This window comes from Dermacentor variabilis, unplaced genomic scaffold, assembly GCF_050947875.1.
Source record: "Dermacentor variabilis isolate Ectoservices unplaced genomic scaffold, ASM5094787v1 scaffold_14, whole genome shotgun sequence".
In the NCBI taxonomy this organism is placed as follows: Eukaryota; Metazoa; Arthropoda; class Arachnida; order Ixodida; family Ixodidae; genus Dermacentor; species Dermacentor variabilis.
Window position 1 is genome coordinate 9034623 of NW_027460302.1, and position 23704 is coordinate 9058326.

A 23704-nucleotide genomic window follows, 5' to 3' on the forward strand; every position below is an offset into this window, starting at 1 on the left:
GGCTCAACCGAGACAAAAACGTTTTCTAATGAACGACTTACAAAAACGAGGTCAAGTATGGTTGCTGACGTACCATAGGTGCGCGTTGGCTGTCTCACAACCTGCTGTAGATTGTGAGACAGAATGATGTCATGCAAGTAACCTCAGTGTGAATTAATCCCGGTGCAGAGAAACTCGTTCTCCCAATCAATATCTGTTAGGTTAAAGTCGCCTATAAGTAGTGTTTTATCGCTTGTGAATGAAACTATGTGTGCAAAAAGATCACGAAAGAATTCTGGGGGCGAGTCAGGTGCTCGATAAACTGCAAATAGCAAGAATGATTTATCCCAGGAAGTAAGCTTTATTGTAACAGATTCCAAGTTACCGGCCTGACATAACAGAGTAGCGGATATAGTTTCTTTTACCAAAACCGCCACCCCGCCCCCTCTAGTGCACCTGTCACGGCGATATGCTCGATAAGATGGGGGAAACACAACAGCATCTTCAATATTGTCATGCAACCACGTTTCTGTTATAACAACCACATGGGGATTGTAACCCAGGATAGTTGCCTCAAGGCTTTCCGATTTATTAACGACACTGCAGGCGTTAATGATTAAAATTCTCAGTTCTTTAGCGCCAGGGGAAGTGTAAGCGGAGGCAAGTCAGTCATTTTTCGAAGTATTTACATGGCCGTCAATTTTGATCCTCAAGTTCTTACTGTCATCCCATGCGAAAAGCTCATTGTTAACACGCATCTTATCGTCAATTCAGCGAACTTTCTTGCCTTGTTCTCTTTCAGTTTTAGCACTATCCCACAAGAGTTTACGTTTTCTTAGTGTGCTGCGCGAGTAATCGTTTTCAATCGATATTCGACTACCCTTTAATTTGTACGCATTTTTTAAGACAAGCTGTTTTTCGGTAAAATCCTGGAAGTATATGATGACTGGGCTCTTGTTACCTTTGCTACCAAGACGATGAATTTGGCCGACGGATTTGCAAGGAACAGCAAGCTTTCCAGAGAACACCTCATCAAGAACTTTATTTTTAAGAACAGGCTCAGTTTCGCTGGCATCCTCCGGAATGCCAACGACTACCAGATTGGATCTCCTGCTCCTATCCTCCAGATCAGTCAACTTTGCCTGCAGTGATTTCACTGTACGCTCAAGGGCATCTACACGCGAGGCTCGTTTTTCTAATTCAATGAATCTGGCTCCCCAATCAGCTATAACGTTTTCCACCTTATTCTGTTCCCCCCTGAGCGCAGTCACGTCCGCTGCCAACTTGTTCTGACCAGACAGCAATTCTTTCAGCATGGATTCGATAGAAATCCCACTACCGTCAGTGTGGCCGGGATTTAACTCAATGTCGCCGCACATCAGCAGCAAGCACACGCAGTACACATCATGGACAATAGAAGCACACCGTAGGGGGCACGGCAAGACCAAAAGACCGCGACAATCACTTCTCATGGTACTATAGCAGTTAATAACCTGCGCGAGGTAACAGAACGGTTTAAGCCACATGCTTGTCGATCGTCCGCCGTGCCCACTGAAAGTATACGTCTGGAGCTGCTCCTTTATACACCGACGCGTCGACGTGAGTGAGTGAAATAACTTTATTAGGTCCAGAGAAGACGCAGGGGAGACCCCGCGCCACCCGGCTAGTCCCGCGTAGGGACCGCCAAGCCGAGCTTGACGGCCCGATCGCGGGCACTCTGGACGGCCAGGGTTTGGTCAATGAGTTCGGGGCTGCCCAAGAGCGCAGCCAACCTATCCTCAATGAAGGAGGAGCCGATGGCTTCGCACTCCCACAACACATGGTCCAATATTGCCCTTAGTCCACAGGCAGGGTAGTCCGCACTGGGGATATCTTTCGGGGTATATGGCATGAAGAACCGCGAGGTTAGGGTACGCATGGGCTTGTAAATGTCGAAGGGTAACCGCCTGCGCCCTGCATAAGGCGGGGTGCGGGAGAGGGAATACCCGTCTTGACAGAGAGTAGTGTGTGGTGATTTCATTATACGTAAGCAAGGGTTCCCCGCGGGGCAGGGGGACTGCTGAGGCGGCGCGGTCAGTGAGTCCTCGCGCGGCCTCGTGTGCGCCCTCTTTAGGGTTAGAGGGAGAACCCTCAATCGACCCCAAGTGAGCGGGAAACCAAATGAGAGAATGCGGAGAGACACGTCACGTGAAGAATAGGTGGCGCCTCAAGTGACGCGTCCCAAAACAGCGAAGGATTGGCATCATGGAAGCAGGGACGTGGCATCGGTGTCCTAGTTGTGGTCCAAGTGCACGTGGCGAAGTTTCGTAGATAGGGATGGTCGATTGCATTTCTTGAAGACTGGTAAGGCTGCGGCAGTTGTAGTATCGTTGATCCGGCCAGGCCATGAGCAAGCACCTGCACGAGGTAGCAGAAGGGTTTAAGCCACATGCTTGTCGATGGTCCGCCATGCCCACTGAAAGTATACGTCTGGAGCTGCTCCTTTATACACCGACGCGTCGACGTCACGTGAAGAATAGGTGGCGCCTCAAGTGACGCGTCCCAAAACAGCGAAGGATTGGCATCATGGAAGCAGTGACGTGGCATCGGTGTCCTAGTTGTGGTCCAAGTGCACGTGGCGAAGTTTCGTAGATAGGGATGGTCGATTGCATTTCTTGAAGACTGGTAACGCTGCGGCAGTTGTAGTATCGTTGATCCGGCCAGGCCATGAGCAAGCACCTGCACGAGGTAGCAGAAGGGTTTAAGCCACATGCTTGTCGATGGTCCGCCATGCCCACTGAAAGTATACGTCTGGAGCTGCTCCTTTATACACCGACGCGTCGACGTCACGTGAAGAATAGGTGGCGCCTCAAGTGACGCGTCCCAAAACAGCGAAGGATTGGCATCATGGAAGCAGTGACGTGGCATCGGTGTCCTAGTTGTGGTCCAAGTGCACGTGGCGAAGTTTCGTAGATAGGGATGGTCGATTGCATTTCTTGAAGACTGGTCAGGCTGCGGCAGTTGTAGTATCGTTGATCCGGCCAGGCCATGAGCAAGCACCTGCACGAGGTAGCAGGATGGTTTAAGCCACATGCTTGTCGATGGTCCGCCGTGCCCACTTTGTAAGCGTTTTATTGAAGAATATTCTCTTAGACTCCACCAATGCAGATTTCAGCATTTGTTTGGTTATTGAAAGCTCTGGTGCCCTCCTTTTTTTTCTTCCTTAATCTTTTTATCTGACGCTTAAGATGTATGATGTTCCTAGTAATCCATGGATTTCTTTGCTTTGATTTCTTTATACGTGTGGGGACAAAATCATCTATGCAGTATTTGATTATGCCTTTAAGTCGGTCCCATAGTTATTCTACACATTCGCGGTGATAAGCTATTTCAAATTCATTAAACTTTTCTTCCAAAACGTCTAGGATAGACGTGTCATTCGCACGGCCATAATCCTTAACATGCATCACGACATATGCTTGCTTACAGATTCTTGTGTGCAGCGGTACATTCAAGCAAACCATCTTATGATCTGACAAACCATTCTCAACTGATACAGTATAGTCAGGTATTGTACTGGATATGAAAACCACGTCCAACAATGACTGGGACTTTGGTGTAACTCTTGTGAAGTCTTTAACTATTTGCTTAAGATTATGTGAAGACATGATCTGGATCATTTTATTGGCACTCCTTATTTCTACATTACCCGTTGATAGACTTTCCCAGTTAATATACGGCAAATTAAAGTCACCAGCCATTATTAGTCTCGTGTTTTCATTTACATGGGAGCTAAGAAATTCATTCAAGCCATCCAAAAATTCTGGCGGAGTGGCTGGTGGTCTGCACACAGTCCCAAATATATACCACACATCTGCAGAGCGTATCTTGGACCAAAGCATTTCAGGGAGAATGCAATCAAGGGCTACTGTGTTTATAGTACTTTTCACAACCATACCCACGCCACCACCTCTGGAATCCCTGTCGCATCTAAATACCTTGTAGTCAGGAGGAAAAATACTACTGTCACTAATTGCACTATGTAGCCATGTCTCAGTCAACATCAATACATCGGGATTCTGAGATGTTAGTAGATACTCTAAACCAGTTACTTTATTTGCTACGCTGCGGGCGTTTACAAGTACAATTTTGAGCTATGACCGTGAAGAATCGCTATCCGTGTCAGAAGCCTTGTCTTAAGTTTGTAACTGATGCAATGTCTGGCCAGCAGTATTGTCCCTCTTTTTTGATTGAGGAACCTTATCTTGCTCAGTACGGTACAGACCCCGTTTATTCCTTTCACGATCCCAGACGTAGATATGATTGTTGATCTTAAGCTTGTCATGTACCAGTTTTACCTTTTTGCCGTTTCCTCGTTCCTTTTCACTGCTTTGCCTTAGTTTTTTCCGTACTTCCCCAGTTTCTTTAGCGTAGTCTTGACTTATGCTTATCGAGCTGCCTTTCAGCTTGCCGCAGTTCTACATCACAGACTGTTTTTCTCGCGAATCAAAAAAAAATGCATGATTACCGGCCGATTACTACCGTCTTTCTTCTTGACAATGCGATGAATTTTGTCGATCTTGTTCACTTGCACTCCCAGGGTTCCTTTAAAGACATTCTCAATAAAGCTTGTTTCAGGTCGCTCTCTGATTCATCCTTGTCCTCATCGATACCAAAAACCAAGAGAATATTGGATCGGCTTCTATTTTCATATTATACTAACTTCTCCGCCTGGTGACAAACAAGGGATTCTACGGTTTCTACTCGCTTGTTCAATTCTGCAATCACGTTAAGTGCAGTGGTCATTTTTTCGCGTTTCTCATTCATTTCGCTCATTTCAGCTCTTAATGAATCTATTTTAGCATCTGATAAAGCCTGATTATCAACGAATAATTGTAACAATTCTGCGGTTTTGGGCCCAGGATTTTCTTCATCTCCTGAAACCAACAGTGTCATCATCGTAGACCAAAAGTCAACCAAAAAATTCAGGTAACTGCGAGGGCACGGCAGGGCTAACAAAAAGCGGTTGTCGCTTCTAAAAGTTGTAGCATTAGGCAAATAACAAACCTGCAACAGCAGTAAGGTCCGCTTAGGCATGTTGTCGCTAGGCCAGGTGCCGTGCCCTCTGGAGGCTCCCTCTCTGCTTGGCTCCTTTTGTAGCCGGTCCACTGGTGACGTCACCGTCATCGACGAAAGACGATCCACGAGCCCGATGACATCAATCCCAAGGTCCTGATAAGGCGTGAAGAAAAGCGGTGCCTCGTCCGGACTGCAGACCGAAATAGCGTTCACGAAAATCCATGGCAAAACCTGCAACAGCAGTAACGTCCGCTTAGGCATGTTGTCGCTAGGCCAGGACATGGGCAGGACACGTAATGAGGAAGAAAGATAACCGATGGCCATTAAGAATTACGGAATCGATTCCAAGGGAAGGGAAGCGTAGCAGAGGGTGGCAGAAAGTTAGGTGGGCGGATGAGATTAAGAAGTTTGCAGGGACAACATGGCCACAATTAGTACATGACCGGGGTAGTTGGGGCAGTATGGGAGAGGCTTTTTCCGTGCAGTGGGCGTAACCAGGCTAATGATGATGATTATGAATGCTCTTGTGTAGCCTAAGTGACCTGAAGTAACTTCATCGTGACAGGCCTGCGAAATTTCATTGAGGAGAGTTTTAGGGACCACTAGTAGATATCTCTTCCCTGTTGAAGAGAAGTTCCTCCTAAAAAGAACACTGTTGCGTAGCAAGAATGATGACAGGTGCCTTGAGAACAATCTGGTCTTGTTTGGGGTGCGGCCTTCTAAGAAATCAATTATTGACGCGAGATCCTGGTCCTCTTGCTATTGTTGAGAGATGGTGGCCGCATCAACAACTCCTAAAAAGCCTGCGGATTTGTCATCATCTCCGCCTGACGACACGATCGGCGATCTGGAAAGGCAGTCAGAGTCTATGTGCTGCCTTCCCGATTTAAATACCACTGTCATGTCGTACTCTTGAAGCCGTAGGCTCCAGCGTGCCAAACGTGCAGATGGATGTTTCATGTTGGTCAACCAACAGAGAGAATGGTGGTCACTTATAACTTGAAATGGGCGGCCGTATATGTACGGGCGGAACTTGGTAACTGCCCATACTACAGTCAAGCATTCCTTCTCTGTGGTGGAGTAGTTCGACTCGGCACGTGACAATGTTCTACTCGCGTAAGCGATGAATCGCTCAGCGCCATCTTGCCGCTGAACAAGGACCGCGCCAAGACCTACGTTGCTGGCATCGGTGTGGATCATTGTCGGCGCATCCACGTCAAAGTGGGCAAGAACAGGCGGAGTTTGTAGACGGTGCTGCAGCTCGTTAAATGTCGCCTCCTGCTCCTCGCTCCACACAAACGTGACATCTTCTCTGGTTAAGCAGGTGAGCGGTGAGGCGATGCGTGCAAAACCCGCAATTAATCGCCGGTAATATGCGCATAGGCCCAGGAAGCGTCTGACCGCCTTTTTATCTATAGGCCGTGCAAACTTTGCGACGGTTGCGATTTTCTTAGGATCAGGTTTGGACACCTGTGTGACTTACAATGTGGCCCAAAAACTGTAGTTCTTCATAGCCAAAGTGGCACTTTTCAGGTTTTAAGGTGAGCCCCGCGGACCGTATGCCTTGAAGAAGCGACCGTAGCCATCTTAGATGTTCATCAAATGTGGCAGAATAAACAATGACATCGTCTAGGTAGACTAAGCAGGTCTTCCACTTAAGGTCTGAGAGAACAGTATCTATACGCCTTTAGAACGTGGCTGGGACGGAACACAAGCCAAAAGGGAGAACTTTGAATTCATAGAGCCCATCAGGCGTTATAAAAGCAGTCTTTGCGCTATCCCGTTCATCGACCTCTATTTGCCAGTATCCACTTTTTAAGTCCATCGATGAGAAGTACCGTGCATGCCGTAACCTGTCGAGGGAATCGTCAATGCGTGGTAAGGGATACACATCCTTTCTTGTAACCCGATTGAGCTTGCGAAAATCGATACAAAACCGCAGGCTACCATGCTTCTTAACGAGTACCACGGGCGATGCCCAAGGGCTTTTTGACGGCTGGATGACATCATCTTCTAGCATTTTCTTGACTTGCTGCTGTATTGCTTTACGCTCTTTCTCAGCCACGCGATACGGATGCTGTCGGATGGGTAGTGCTGTTTCCTTTGTAACGATGCGGTGTTTGGTCAGTGGTGTTTGACGCACTCGGGACGTTGTAGAGAAGCAGTCCTTAAAATCTTCAAGCATTTCCCTGGGACTTTTTTCTGTTTCGGCGCTAAACCTGGGTCAACGTCGACGACGGGTGCATTTGGCATCGTATCGGTGGTCAATTCTTCTTTTACAGCAAAGCAGTGTTGGACGTGGTCAATTTCATCAAAGTATGCCACAGCGGTGCCTTTACTGATCTGCCGGCGTTCATTGGTGAAATTTGTCAGAAGTACCTCTGTGCGACCACCGATTAAGCTGACGATACCGCGAGCGATAACAACACCTTGATGGACCAGAACTGCAGTTAGTTGTTCGGCTACACCGTCCTTGTTAAACTGTTCTCCGCAACTGACGGAGACAAGACTGCATGATAGTGGTGGTATGCAGACGTCGTCGTCGGCGACACGTAATGATGTACGTTGGCGCTCTTCGTCGTGGCTCGTCTCTGTAATCAAGGCAGAAAGTTGGGCTTGTTGGCGTGTCATCATTATTCAAAAGACTAGCGCAAAATAGCACGGACACAGACAGAGAAGACGACAGGACGAGCGCTAAACATCAACCGAGTGTTTTACTGAAAGCGAAGGTACATATATACCTTTCGGTGGTGCATGCGCACACAGGGTTAAAACAGTAACGACACATTCTAATCAAAATGTGGCAGACTGTTATGGAAGTACATTTTTTTCTTTTTTGGACAAGGCAAGTGATGCCGTGCTGACACAGTTATCACCTTCCCTGTCAATGTGATATGTCTCACAAATCTCGCGCCCCCACCTTGTGCCTCCCCTACCAAGCACACACGTGGTATCAAACGCAGGCGCGCATCCGCATCGCTTACAATGCATGGCCAAATGGCCGCCCCCCACTAATGAATCTACCAGCGTTCGGTGCTCTGGTAGCCGTTCAGTTAGGCAGCGGCCAGTCTGCCCCACGTAGCATCTACCGCAGGAGAGAGGTATGCGGTATGCGACCCCAACAATGCAGGGTACAAACTTGCATTAATGATTCATGGCGCAGACCGTTTTTTTTTTCTTTTCGTTTACGGCTTTGCACATGCGCACCAGCTTTTCAGGGGCCGTGAACATCACGTCGACGACGCACTTCTCTCCAACTTTTCTCAGCCGGTGCGATAGCTGGTGCACGTACGGTTTAGCTGTGCGCTTCAGCGTCTTGCAGCTTTTTTTGGCTGCTACGCCAAGGCGTCCACCTACTCTGATTTCTTGCAGGAGGCATTCCGCCACAGCCGTCACGATATCTTTCGGAAAACCGCCGTTGTGCAGCCGGAGCAATTGCATCTGCAAGCTAACCTCAATTTTATGGTGGCAGGACTTTTCGAGAGCACCACGCAGGCAATTTTTTGGAATGCCCCTCTTAACCAATTTTGAGTGAGCCGAATTATATGCTAGAATTTTCTTTTTTGTGCGTGGCTGGTACGACCAGCAGATGTGCCCTGTGCCAAAGTACAAACACAGCTCGTGGAATTGGAGACACTTTGTCAACCATGTCACCTTTGGAGAGACTTTGATAACCTCGAGGAATTGGAGACACTTTGAACCTTGTGAACTAGTTGACAAGGTTATCGCGTCTTCCCGTATGTTAACCACGGCACCGCACACCCGCAAGAAGTCCATTCCAAGGATGAGTGATCTGCTGCACTCTTTTAATATTGTTACAAGCACGGGGAAAAGGGGTTTATTTAGGCGTGCGAGGGCAGGAACGGCAGGCTACGAAGAACAGGAATGGCCACTGCACAGTCTTCGTTCTCCTCTTCCCCTCTCTTCTTGATCCCCGCGTCCCTTTGACGCGCTTGGACGTAACATACCTCCCCTCGCAGACAAAGCCCCCTGGGCGAGTCAACTAGCTGGTCGTGGCGTACATGATTTCAACCGTGCGACATGCGCGACTTGTGTCCTAGCAGAACGTCTACCAGTGTTCGTGAGGCGCGCGAGAGTACAGTTCACTTCGCTGACTTTGTCGATGACAACATACGGTCCATCGTAGTTTGCCAGCAGCTTTTGACACAAACCGCGCTTCCTTGTGGGAGTCCAAAGCCAAACGAGATCACCAGGGTGATATGTAACAGGCCGATGTCGTGCGTCGTAGCGGGCTTTGGAGTTTTCTTGTGATGCCAAAGTCCGCAGACGCGCAAGTCGCCGAGCCTCTTCAGCGAGGCATAGCGTATCGGCGACCGTAGGATTTTCGTGGTGGTAAAAGGGGAGGACAGTGTCGAGCGTATACTGGGGCGGCCGAGCATATAGAAGGAAGAAGGGGCTGTAGCCGGTTGTCTCGTGCTTGGCGGTGTTGTAGGCGTAAGTAATAAACGGTAAAACTTGATCCCAATTCTTGTGATCGGACGCAACATAAATGGAAAGCATATTGGTGATTGTTCGATTAGTGCGCTCAGTGAGGCCGTTCGTTTGCGGATGATACGGCGTCGAGTGCCGGAGGTGCGAGTTACATAAACGCACAAGCTCTTCCACGATATCCGCCGTGAATTGACGTCCCCGGTCGCTTATGATAACACCAGGCGGTCCATGTCGTAGAACAATAGCGTGAAGTAAGAAAAGCGACACTTCGGTGGCAGTTGCTGATGGTATAGCCGCCGTCTCGCAATAGCGTGTGAAATAGTCGGCGCAGACAATTATCCAGCGGTTCCCCTTAGATGACATTGGAAAAGGGCCTAACAGATCAATTTCAACTTGCCGAAAGGGTGAGCTGGAGGGCGGCACAGGTTGAAGGAGACCAGATGGGGCAGTGGTTGGGCGTTTCCGACGTTGGCACTGTATGCAGCTGGCGACATAAAACTCAACCGAATGTCGCATCCGGGGCCAGTAAAAGCGTTCTTGAATGCGATAAAGTGTGCGCACAGTGCCTAAGTGACCGGAGGTAGGGTCATCGCGCATAGCGTGAAGGATTGCTGGCCGGAGACGCTCCGGCACCACTAGAAGGAAGCGTGCACCCATGCTTGAGTAGTTCTTTTTGTACAGGAGCCCGTCACGTACACAGTAGCTGCTTGTTGCACTTGAATGGGCAGAAGTAAAGAGTGGCTCCAATTTAGTGTCTGTCCGTTGTTCTGCTTTGAATGCAGCGATATCTGGAAAAGCGGGTGTCACAGAAGCGACGAGATTATCAAAATCGTCTGCGTCGCAGTCAGTCGTGGCAAGCGGCATACGGGAAAGGCAGTCTGCGTCAGCGTGTTTTCGGCCACTCTTGTAGGAAACAGTGAAGTTATATTCCTGCAACCTCAAAGCCCAGCGCGCAAGGCGACCACAAGGGTCGCGAAGGTTCACGAGCCAGCACAGGGAATGGTGGTCTGTGAAGACTTGGAATGGGCGTCCGTACAAGTACGAGCGAAATCGCTGAACCGCAAAGATTACAGCGAGGCATTCTTGTTCTGTCACCGTGTAGTTGCGTTCAGGTTTGCTTAATGAGCGACTTGCATAAGCAATCACGTGCTGACGGTCGTCATAGCGTTGGACCAAGACGGCACCCAGACCAACGCCACTAGCATCTGTGTGGATTTGTGTTGGCGCAGTAGGATTAAAGTGGCGAAGGATAGGTCGGGAGGTTAACAGGAACTTCAGCTGACGAAATGCAGAATCGCACTCGGGTGTCCACTCAAACCGTGCGTCTTTATGTAGCAGATTTGTCAGAGGATAAGCGACGTCAGCAAAACCAGGAATAAATCGGCGAAAGTAAGAGCAAAGACCCAGAAAACTACGAAGTTGCTTCACTGACTGCGGTGCACTGAATGCCTCGACAGCTGCTGTCTTGAGGGGATCAGGCCGGATACCGTCTTTGTCAACAAGATGACCCAGCACAAGTGTTTGACGGTCACCAAAGTTACATTTCATGGAGTTCAGAACCAGGCCAGCGTTTTTGATGCAGTCGAGGACAATATCCAGGCGCGTATTGTGCTCATTGAATGTGCGCCCAAATATAACAACGTCGTCAAGATAGCACATACAGATGTTCCACTTTAACCCACGTAGAATGGTGTCCATGAACCTTTCAAAGGTTGCTGGAGCGTTGCAGAACCCAAATGGCATCACATTGAATTCGAATAATCCATCCGGGGTTATGAAGGCTGTTTTCTCCTTGTCTGCCGGGTGTATCGGGATTTGCCAATATCCTGAGCGCAGGTCCACTGAAGAAAAATAAGAGGCCGAATGCAGGCAATCAATTGCATCATCAATCCGGGGCAGGGGGTAGACATCCTTCTTAGTCACGGCGTTTAATCTTCGATAATCGACGCAAAATCTCCAGTTACCGTCTTTCTTTCTGACAAGTATGACCGGAGCTGCCCAAGGACTCGAGGACTCTTGTATTATTCCATTTTTCATCATGTCATTCACTTGTTCCCCGATTATCTTCCGCTCGTTAGGCGACACGCGATAAGGCTTTTGCCTGATCGGGCGCGCAGATCCCGTATCGATAGTATGGCGTGTTCGTGACTCGGGGATCGAGAACGCTTTGTCCGGCTGCGCAAAATCAAACACTGACAGATGCTTAGAAAGCGTCTCCACCAAGGTATGGCGCTCCCTTGTGCTGAGTGACTTGTTTATCATAGACAGAAGCTTTTTGTCTGAGACGTGGCGAAGGTCAGCAGGTTCACACGGCCGATCTGTTAGTACGGCTACGGACGAAGACGTGTATTCTGTAAAGTAGGCGAGTTTCAAGCCGTCTGGAAGCAGGATGGGTTCTGCCGAGCAGTTGGCCGTCCACAAGCCAGCACGCCCGTTGCCGATGGATACCACACAATGAGGGTCAAAAACGTTCTTCTTCATACAATTGAGATGCATTGGCTCTACGGAGGAATCAAAACTGCCTGGAACTTCACCGCGACACACAACCGGCACGCACACAGAGGTGGACGCAGGCACAACAGTATCTGCAGACACACAAAGTTCACCTTGACGGCAAGTCTCTTCTAAGAGCCCGGACGAAACATGGCCATCGACGCAAACTTCCCCCGTGCGACAATCGACGGTCGCACCACACTGTCGCAAAAAGTCGATGCCCAAAATCACTTCGTGCGTCGATCGGGGAATAACTACAAACTCCGTCGCGAAAACTCCACCAGCCAAGGATACGTCAGCAGTGCACACACAAACAGGGCGCAACGACTCGCCGCTCACTCCACAAAACGTTGCAGCCTGGTCCCACCGAAATACAACTTTACGCCCCAACGGACCTTTAAAACCGAGACTCATTACGGATACAGTTGCTCCGGTATCCACTAAAGCCATTGTAGGAACACCATCAACAAGCACATGCACTTTGTTCTTAATCATAGCAACTGCGGGGAGGGGGCATTTCTCTCGATAGCACGTGTCGAGCGACCTCACCCCCATCGGCCGCGCTAGCTAGTTTTCCGGTTGTGAAGGCGAGGAGGAGTGGCGCACTGGCGATGGCGATTGACGTAAACGCGGTGCACGAGAAGTTGGCGGTGGCGTCAAACTCCTGTCAGATGCCGGCGAGCGGCTCCTGAAGCTTCTCTGCCAGTAATCGTTGCCAGGAGGGACGCCAGCTGACCAAGAGGTGGTGTACGGCTGTTGAGTTGTCCTCGTAGGAGGTGTGGGCCTTGTTGAAAATCCGGATCGACCATTCCACGTTGTTGGGCGACGATTGCAAAACCTCGCTATGTGGCCCGCGACACCGCATTGGAAACACACCGGCAGATGCCTCGAATTGCGATGTTCTTCCATGTAGTCGCGCATGTTGCTGTCGACTGCATAGAAAGCAGGTGGGTGACATTCATCATGGCTAGCGTGGCCTGCGTGCGGCGTGGGTGTTGGCCGTAGTCATGACCTTAATAGCTCATGGTCCCTCTCGTTTGTGGGGTAGACCTATACTCCATGGTCGCTGAGTGAACCGTGGGTTGCCATGCGGTCGAAACGGCCGTGTTTCTCATCTCGTGTGGTGAGTACGCGCCAGTGATGCCGGGTGTGCAACGGTACATCTCTTCCTGATGGAGCAACTCTTCGCGAACAATCTGCCGTATAGTGGATGGAAGGTCAACACACGAGCTCGGGTCTACACTCGCCACCGTTGTGACATTAGCCAGGCGACCAAACTTCGGTATTATCCGTCGCATCTTCAACGTCTCAAAGGTCCTGCAGTGGCGAATGACGTCAGACACGGAGTCCAAGCTTTCCTTGCCGATCGAAAAATTGTAGACGTCTTCGGCTATTCCTTTCAACAAATGTCCCACTTTGTCATCTTCAGACATCTGAGAGTTGACTATTTTACACAATTTCAGCAGTTCTTCGATATAAGTCGTACAGGTCTCGCCGGGAATCTGAGCTCTTTGCGAAAGCGTCTGTTCAGCGCGTTTCTTTTTTGCGCTCGAGTCTCCAAAACACGCTCTGAGCTCCTCGACGAACAGCTCCCATGAAGTGAGCGTGTCTTCGTGATTCTCATACCAGACGAGCGCTGTGTCGGTAAGGGAAAACACAACATTGGACAACTGTGCGGTCGAGTTCCAACCGTTAGACCGGCTCACCCTTCGGTAGTTCGTGAGCCACTCGTCGACATCTTCTCCGACTTTTCCTCCGAAAGTGAGTGGCACCCGGTAGTATTGCCACGGAACACCAGGTGTTGGCCTTGAAGCCGCGTCAGATCCTTCGGGAATCTGGCAGGCGTATTCAGGCATGGCAGGTGAGGGTGGCGGAAGTCCGGCAAGTCGACGGCTTCGGCGAAGTTGTAGCAGCGTAGGCTCCGTGATTACGAGGTTTACCCCGCACCGTCCACCAATTTGTTACAAGCACGGGGAAAAGGGGTTTATTTAGGCGTGCGAGGGCAGGAACGGCAGGCTACGAAGAACAGGAATGGCCGCTGCACAGTCTTCGTTCTCCTCTTCCCCTCTCTTCTTGATCCCCGCGTCCCTTTGACGCGCTTGGACGTAACAATATCATAAAAGTGGCGATAAAACTGTATTTCCTATCTGGAGTCGTGCAGTACATTTTCCTGTAGGTGTCATCTGGCCCCCGGCATGTCGAATATAAGGGCCCGTCCATTGCATTTTGACTTTGTTAAGGCGGTCTGCCAACTGCTCACTCAATATCGAAAAGTCTGCGCCAGCATCGACTAAAGCTGTCACGTCGTGCCCATCAATCTTTAAGAGTAGGTCGGCACCCTATTGAAAAAATTTGTATGAGAATTTTACGAGAACTTCTCTACGCTATTATTGCTCCGTAGACTCAACGATGTCCTATGTCACATATGTACGAGAGGACATCGTCACTGAACGAGATCGTTCTCGTATGGGTACATTAAACGAGATTATTCTCGCATAGCTTTGCTTGACGAGATAGTTCTCGCACGTCTATGCTCAACGATATCGTTCTCGTTTGTGTATGCTACATGAAAATGTTCTCGTTCAGCTATGGAAAATGACACTATTCTTGTTTAGCTGCATTCTACAGGTGTTCTCATTTGTGTTGAATGAGTTCTTTTGTTCATGCAATATTTTTGGTGAAGTTCCACACAGTAACATCTACTGCCAACATTACAGCGAGTTAATTTCTATCACATGAGTCGGCCGATATGCCAGCTCGGAGACAAAGAGGACACCTTTTAGGGCACACAATTAACACAAACCATCTTTATTTTGCATCCCGAAGCATGGTGGCCAGGTGCTTGTTCAGGTCCTTCAGCCTCCTTGCCTCTGTATCCACAGTGCTCGGCGTTTTTGACACAAAGTGCTCATATGCCTCTGCAAAAAAATGTAAACAAAGCAGCCGGCCCTGTTAGATTCTAACAAGCCATTGGAGCTAACATGCACAATAGGTGGCTCCACTGCATAACTGAATGGGCTGGTTCTTGCATGATATTGTGTATAAAGCGTGAAAATCTCACAGAGAAACAGGAAAAAGAGAACACGGAGGCTTATGAGTTTTCTACCTATGTAAAGTGATATTTCAACATTAACCACAGCAGTTGAAAGCAAGTGCTCGTCCTCGCATTGTCTTGTTCCTGTCTCTGTTAAAAGTTCGTGTTTTACAAACAATATAAATGGCTGCAGAATTGCAATACAAGACCACAGAAATAGTCTAATACTTTTCCACAAGTATTTTACATTTAATGAACAAGTATAACAAGCTCATGCAAGTGAATACACAGATAGCACAGCTCTTTGCTACCGCATTGCGGAATATGCAGACGGAAAACACTGCATGGATGCCACTGCAGAATTGTTTATAGGAAAGATTAATTCACCTTTAATGCTACTATAGAAACTAAATGATAGTTTTTGTGAAAGAGTTCTAGTCTAAGGCCTAAACCAGCTCCATGGCAGTTTGCATTTAAGGAGTGTAAGCATCCTCTGAAAACATGTACATGAGGAACACTGCAGAAAGAGCACTTTAAAAAAAGAACACGAGTGTATTTATCACCAAGGCCAACCCCTGTGTCTTCTTAAATATTTATCAAAAGTCAAATTCAAAACTGATACTGAGGTGCAAGGTGTCCATATCATATTACCTTGTGAAAGCACCGTGGTGCTGGATGTTGTGGGACCAACTCGGACGTGGAGATCAGCACTGATCAGCAACACTGCAGTCTGCTTACAGCTTTTCTGCAGGCCCAGCCACACCTGTAATAAAACAAGTGAGCTTGGTGTCACAAGAGTACTGTATTTACCCACATAATGATTGCACTTTTTTGTAAAAAAATGATCGAAAATTCAGATGTTATTCAGATCATTACGCCGGTTAAATTTCCTGCAAAAAGAATTTTTTTTATCCCGCGTTTGCTGCGGGATGGCAACAGGTCAACAAATAGGTGGCTGCCACTGAGTGTAGTGCGGGACACCAAAACAAAAGTGGCGGTTGGCGCAGCATGCTGAACACACCAAATGCGCAGAACGCGATTTTTTTCTCGCGAGTACATTACATGCATTGAAAGTTTCTTCCGTATCCGTAATGAATAATATCATTAATAGCAGCAAGTTTGTGGCAATAACGTAGCCATGTCCACTATGAGGGGGCAGAAACAGATGGGCGCGCTTAGCTGCCAGTGACGTAGAAAGACACGGCGGGCATGCTGCAGAAACTGCGGCATCTGTCTTCACTACTATGCTAATACAGCACGTTTCCGCTAAGGGTGGGCGAATACCTTAGCTGTGTTACAAGTGTTACAAGATTTGTTGCGTGCCCACGAGTGCAGATGAGAAGAATCGAAAGGTACCTTTTTTGTTGTTCTTGACCACAACCATTACAAAGCCTACACATAATGAAGGCAATTTTGGTTGTAGCTTTTTTGTCATGGACGTACGGAAAGTGATGAAAGGAATGAAATCGGGCATCTGCGTAAGAATGTTTGGTGCGTGCAGACTGCTTGGTTTGTCTTGAAGAGTTGTTGGCGTAGCATTCGAGAGATGGTAAGCGCTATCATTAATAGCTAGACTTGGCACATGACAGATCGCTGCAGCAAGTTCGGAGTGTGATCAACACAGGAAATTTAAAAAATCGAATTTCGACGACAAAATTCCGGGCTGCGATCATTATGTGAGCAAATACGGTAAATATAAAAAGTGACACTGTGAACAAAGAAATACTTATTAGGTATAAATAAGAATGAAATGCTGATATTCGCCCATAGAAAGCTTTAAGTAACAAAGCCTGCAAGATAAGAAAAATGCAATGTATGGGCCATCTGTACAAGAACATTAATCGAAGCTCCCTTCATTCTTTAGTCCTTCCTCCTCCTCATGCATAGATGGCAGTTGGGTTAAGTAAACTGGGCCAGATTACCACATAGTGTAAGCAAAGGTGGTCACTTTGTGGGACAATTATGATAGCATAGCACGACATGCATCCCTAGTCGTTTTAATGTGTTCTGTAATGCTGGCCATCTTGTAGGCCCTACAGTGTCAAAGTATCCATAACCCTAACAGCGTTACCCAGTAGGGATAACCAATAAGTGTCCACAGCAGCACAACCCAGCATATCTATCAGGAGGCTTTTGTTACACTTTTACAACTCTCCTCCTATGGCTTCATCCCAATTTTTGTCAATACAAGCTTGAAGCATCTGCACAAGCTGAACGCACCAGGGCACCATAAGAAATACCACATCTTTCTACCCAATTCCGTGTTTAATATAAGACTGGCAAGTTCACTATCATGTGTAGAACAAACCAAATTGTTCTGGAATCAAGTAATCTTCCACTACCTGTGAAAAAAAAGGATGCAAGAAAGAGTACGTAGAGCACAGGGGTGTTTATGGATATTAAAGGGACCCTGAAACGCTTTTGACGATTTTCTACAAACGTATTGAGTCGTTAAAGTACGTCCTTCTGATCATTAATTGACACATCTAAGTGCTCCGCGTAAAGCGTGTAATTTATTATAAGGTTTTAAATATGCACATCGCTGCCGATCGCAGCGCACTGCTCGGCGGAATTTTAAGCCGCCCCTACCCATATGACCGAAATCACCCATACGACGTCAGTGGGGCGAACTATCCGATTGGCTGACAAGGGCGCGTGATCGATAATTTTTCCAACTTTATGGTAAACAAATGATCTTCGTAATAGTTGGAATGTTAGTTAATTTGTTTTTATGAAAAGAAAGTAACATAAAGAGAATGCAAAAGAATAATTTTTCAGTACACTTAAGCACTTCCGGCACACAACATGTGTCGTCTGCTTTTGTTACAACGTACTCCATTTTGAAGAGAGCTCTGCGGTCAGAGTCGGTCTCAGTCTTTTCGCGAGCACTATGATTCGACTTGGTTCCTTGAGGACTGCAAACGTAGCGACTGGCAATATGTCAAGCTGTGACATCGTGTCCCTCTGCAAGGCAGCGTACGAGCGAACTGGCTGCTGCGCATCGGACTGCCGCTATCCGATCGGCGCCAGGATTTGCGCGTTTGTGGCCGTCACTTTACACCGGAAGATTACTAACGCAATAGCGTTTCCCGAGTCCGGTATTAGGGAAAACGCAAGCGCAAGGGGACAGAGTCTGGTCGCTTGACTTTGCCGTAACGGGATGGGCCATGAGATGAGCAGAAGGGCAAATGCGAAAGCTCTGCACGGTGCAGCCACCTGGTGGCACAGAGCTCAACCATACACAGTAGCAGCGACGAAGTGTATTCTTCTTTGCTGCTGGTGTGTATTTTTCGCAGGAGTGTAATCATGAACGCGTTGTTTTTATAAATGTTTAAAATGTTTTACACTTGGTTAGAGCGATATTAGCGCTTTGTTTGGCTGGTTAAGCGCTGCACCAACAAGTGTCTGGACCGTGCAGACCGATCAGGCCGCTCACGTACGTCTACGCTTAAGTTCCTTCATCAGCTTGAGTTTATGCCTGCAGTCATTTGCCGAAATGACCAGCTTGCCTGTAGTTACCGGAATACAAGACACGTTCGGCGCTACGACAGAATGCTCGCAACGCACGCTGCTTCGATAGCTCTCGCTTGCGGTCGACGGCCAAGCGGCTAGCGGAGCGGTCTCGCGCGGGCTCCAAAACAACCGGAAGTGGACGATGTTACGTCGCATCGTGACGCTGAACCAGTGAAGGCGGAGCTTAGCCCCACTCGCTCGGCGAGCGAGTTGAGGAGGAAAAGCATGGCTAGGGAAGAGGGTAGCTTCTAATCGCTTGTAGCTCCATTAATACGTAACGCTTCACTTAAATTGTGGTGCGAATGTTCCACTTAAGCTGTACCCTACGCGTCTACAAAATTTGTCCGAACCGTTTCAGGGGCCCTTTAAGTACCACTGTCGTGCAGTAGGCACTACGTCGGCAAAACAGGCCAATGTATAAATGACTGGATTTGCAACCATGTTAACTGAATGCTCAGGTCATTTTGTGGTCACTTGGTAGTGCAAAGCTCACTTGCATTATTTTGTTTGAAAACTGTGCAACTGTGGCAATGTATAAGGACCATAGTGCTGGCGAAATTCGTTAAGATTTCCTTATATGTGTGACAGGGAATCTGCAAGTTGGCTCCACCTCCAGTGGACTATCAGACAGCAAGACAGCTTATTTATCATTGTAAAACAAGCGTCATAGTAGCCATGCCATGTGTCCTTTTCGCAGTTGTGTGAGCAACATGCATTTTCGATTTATCTGTTCTTGCCCTTTCACCTCTCGCTTTATAGTGCTGTGCAAGCAGTAAAACTGGATGGTTGTTAGACTTATGTCCTGTCACTTCCTCACCTTCGTTATGAATTGTGCATTAAATAAGGCTTTTTTTTTGCTGAAAGAGTGCTACTTTAAGGCATAAACAAGTTCCATGGCGGTTTGCATTTAAGCATCTTCTGAAAACATGTACATGAGGAACACTGCAAGAAGAACGCTTTAAAAAAGAACACAAGTGTATTTATCACCAAGGCCAACTCTTGTGTCTTAGCATATTTCTCAAAACTGATACTGAGGTGCAAGTTGTCTATATCATATTACCTTGTCAAAGAAGCAAAGCACAGTGGTGCCTGGACGTTGTGAGGCCAACTCGGACGTAGAGATCAGCACCAGCACTGATCAGCAACACAGTAGTCTGCTTACACTCTTTCTGCAGGCCCCGCCACATCTGCATTAAAACAAGTGAGCTTATTCTCACAAGAGTATAATATAAAAACTGACACTATGAACAAAGTAATTCTTATTAGGTATAAATAGGAATGAAATGCTGATATTCGCCCATAGAAAGCTTTGTGTTAACAAAGCCTGCAAGATAAGAAAAGTGCAATGTATGAGCCATCTGTGCAAAAAGATTAATCGAAGGTCCCTTTTTTTCGCTTCTGTCCTCCTCGTGCATAGATGGCAGACAGGTTAAGTAAACTGGACCAGACTGCCACGTAGAGTAAGCAAAGGTGGTCACTTCTTCGGGGAGCAGCCTACAGGCTGCTTCTTGAAAGAGTATTAGAAAATGCGAATAATGCATGTATGCATTATTCACAAGAGGCCTTGTTTCTCTGAGAATGCCACAGCCAATCACATATTTCAAATTGACCATATTAAAATGCATGCAAAGTACAGCATGGCTTTGAGGGTACCCCAGACTACTGAAATTCACATCAGCCAAGTTCAGCAGACAACACCATAATTAAGCCTCTAGAAGTTGTGCATTTTAGTGCAAGTTAACAGAATAATGAGGAAGAGAAGGTGAAGGAGATGGTGCCACTATAGCATGGTTCAAGCTCTATCCCACATCATGTGCAGAAGGGCAAAAATGCCCAGCTTTTGGTTATACTCGCACCTGTGACCACTGCACCATGTTGACTGACATGCGTAACACGCAGTTTGTGATACCACATTATTATATCCTGCAATTGACGTGACATCAGAGATCAGCTTCAAGCTTGACGCTATGCTATACTAGGGACAAATAATGAACTGGCTACATTAAAATCTAAAGCAAAAGTGTTGAACATTGTTTGCCAAACCTGCCAGCCTCTGCACTTCATATTTTGCAAAAATTCTAGACAGAAATCCTGTGTTGGAAAGACAGCACGCACTTTCCTAAAGCTTTCTCTCAGCGCCCACATTTTTCTATGCATAAATTATTAACCATTATTTACCTTGACACGCTGTACACAAACAGCACACTTGGAAAAGCAGAAACTAATCGGAAAAGTTGGCAGGTACCAAATACACGAAACGAACCTAGAACACATAAATGGCTGTGACTGTTTTGTACGTACCTTGTCAAAGCAGGCAAATCAGATGCTTTGTCGTGCTGTTCAGGCTGCATAGTACCGCAGTCTCCTTTGTGGTGCAGAGATGCCTCCGTCTCTGGAAATTGTGACATCCCTAAACAATAAATGTTCAGCTTATTGTAATCACTGCTGAATCTGCAAACTTGTGATTTAACAACACCGCGTCAAATTGTGGAAAGCTCTCGTACAGCCAGCTACAAGAAGCTGCATCCGCTGAGACAAATTAAATATTTCATTCTTACATCACAGGCAGTTATTCAACGTGTCAAAGGCACGAAAACAAACAGAACACTAGACACAAGAAATACAGGTTGCCTTGGCGACAATCTATAAGCATCAAAGTTTGCATACAAGCTAAAATCTTCTCACGAGTCAGATCATTTGCACAACACATCAACGTACTTCTAGAATTGTCTATACGATTTCTTGCTGAGAAATTACGTACAGAAGCAGTAACATTCCCTGCTTGAATTTTTGTGCCCGTTCAGACCAAGCGATGCCCCGGCGCTAGCATACTTCATAACAAAAAGAAAATAAACAATAGATGAAGCTCTCAACAACATCAATCTCGGGGTAATTTTCGTGAAACGTTTTGCTAAATGTGCACTACGATATCGAACGAACATTAGGGAATCACTGTTACTGTTTTTGTAGCTGTACTAATCTTCTGCTGCGCATGACAAGGTACACTACATGAACCATAAGAATGCGCTAGGCGCCGGACTTACCTTCTGAGGCGAGTGCTCCTTCGTGTCCGTTCACGCCACATCGACTGCACCAACAGTCCGTCCAGCGTAGTGTTGAATTGCGGTGAACTACAGCCCGCGATAGCACAACTATCAACACATTCTTCCGTGCACTGAGAGCCGAGGCGGGAGCGGCGAGAGTACACCAGCTTCTCATGAGCCGGGCACAAAGAAAGCGCGTGTGGACCGCACTACGATAACCAACAACGGCGCACCGCAAGAAACATACAGCGAGCTAATAGCATTGCACAGGACCCAGGGCTTAGTGATCGCTAATTCACACAAAAAAGGAGCACATGTTCTCTAAGCACCGCGTAAATATGATCAAACGATCAGTACCACATCGACCGCCCGGTCCGCCGCAATAACGTTTATAGATCTCTTTAAGTGCCCCAACTCCTAGCCTATGCGCACCATTTAGCCCGCTGCCGTTCCCGCCACCGCAGCGCTGCCATCGACCTCCGCGCCAAGCGTCCGAGCGTCGTCTGCTATAGCCTGGCACGATTATGGGTGTTTGTCGCGGCACTCGGCATTTACATGGTGCTCGCTGAATAAAGCAGCCGTTATTTCTTTCTGTTGTTGTTTAAGCTGAAGTATAATATTTTACAGACACCATGCCTAGGGGTGCAGGTCCGAAGAAAGGAATGAGATGAAAAAAAATTACCGACGATTACGTTACTTCCTAATGCGAAATTTGAGCGCAGCAAATAAGCTGTTTCACCTTTTCGATAGATTGAGGCAAAGAAATCGAGCAACACATGTATGCGCTATCACAGAATTTTTTTTTTATATTCCCCGTACTCCTGGATCATCTCGACGGCGGCGACGGTAAGCTTCTGCTTCGGCGGCACGCACCTCTGGATTCTGACGGCGACGGCGCTGGGCCTCTGCTCTGGCAGCTCGTTTAGCAGCAGCAGCAGCAGCAGCAGCAGCAGACGGAGGACTTCCATCGGTCGTCTCGCTCATGGCTCAGAAAGAACTGGCAGATAATTTCGCAGTGGCGAACGGCAGCGGCAATTTCGGCTCGGGCGGTGCACATATACAGATCCGCCGCCACCGATCTGGCTCTCTGATTGCCACCGCACAGGGCGAACGGCAGCGGCAATTTCGGCTCGGGCGGTGCACATATACAGATCCGCCGCCACCGATCTGGCTCTCTGATTGCCACCGCACAGGGTTTGCATTGGAGGAGGAGCGAAGAAAGGAATTAAGTTCGAGCCGGCGCTTTGACAACCGGAGACTCGCAGGAAGAGGGGGGAGGGGGGCGGTGTGTACACCCAGCGGCAAACGATGGGGGCAAAAGCGCGCGCAGCAAGCGGACAACACGATAAAGGGAGGAGGGAAGAGATAGCAGCGACTGACTGATGCCGCTGACGCCGATAGTGAGTCAACCCCAGCTGCGGAGTTGGTTTCAGGGACAACGCCGCCGATGCCGACACAAACAATATGATACCCTCGCTTCCGCAGCGCTAAGAACCAGGTCTAGCCGTGGGAAGGTGGTCACGTATTCGTCGACGTGCCGGGGCCTACGTGAAATAACCGGCGCGTCGGCAACTGAAGAGCACCCTATCCGCCACACAAGAACAGGGGGGGGGGGACCCTTTCCTCCTCTTTCTGCATGGCGGCGACGGTGTTCTATGCCGTCGCGTTATCTTGACTCTCTAGCGGCGTCAGCGGCATCCAGCGGTATCAGTCGGTCGCTGCTAGCGCTGGGGGGATGAAAGGGGGGCGGAGCTGGTTACGAGGCCGACGACAACGCCGACGACGACGCGAAACCCAGGAACGGACGCCAAAGAGCTGCGCTCTAAAAAGTGGGTCTACAAACCAAAGTGCGCACGCAGTGTTAACGCTCGGTGACCCACACTTCGCCGGTACTGGCGTCTCTGTGAGCGCAAAACTTGGACCGGACGCAAAAGACCTCGACCGCCAGCCACGTGCACGAGGACAGTAACAAGGCACACGCAGTGAGAAAATAAAATCGGCTACAGCACAAGAAGCGCAAACACCCGCAACTAACGTGCACATGTCAGCAGAGCAGCACCGCTCACTTGGTGCAGAGCTCGACCGCAGCGCCCTCACAGTCCTAGCAACTAGACGCGCCTTGCTCGAAAGG

General features: G+C 48.2%; 1 long non-coding RNA gene across 1 annotated transcript in view; it reads right to left on the reverse strand.

Moving 5' to 3' along the window:
- Positions 1–2733: 2733 nt before the first annotated feature.
- LOC142567652 (uncharacterized) overlaps positions 2734–23704 on the reverse strand; it is a 47080-nt gene continuing 26109 nt past the window's right edge. The window contains exons 2-3 of the long non-coding RNA XR_012825199.1: positions 5026–5268; positions 2734–3018 (exon numbers count right to left, since the gene is read on the reverse strand). This is a non-coding gene — a long non-coding RNA (uncharacterized LOC142567652). The remainder of the gene's footprint in view (positions 3019–5025; positions 5269–23704) is intronic.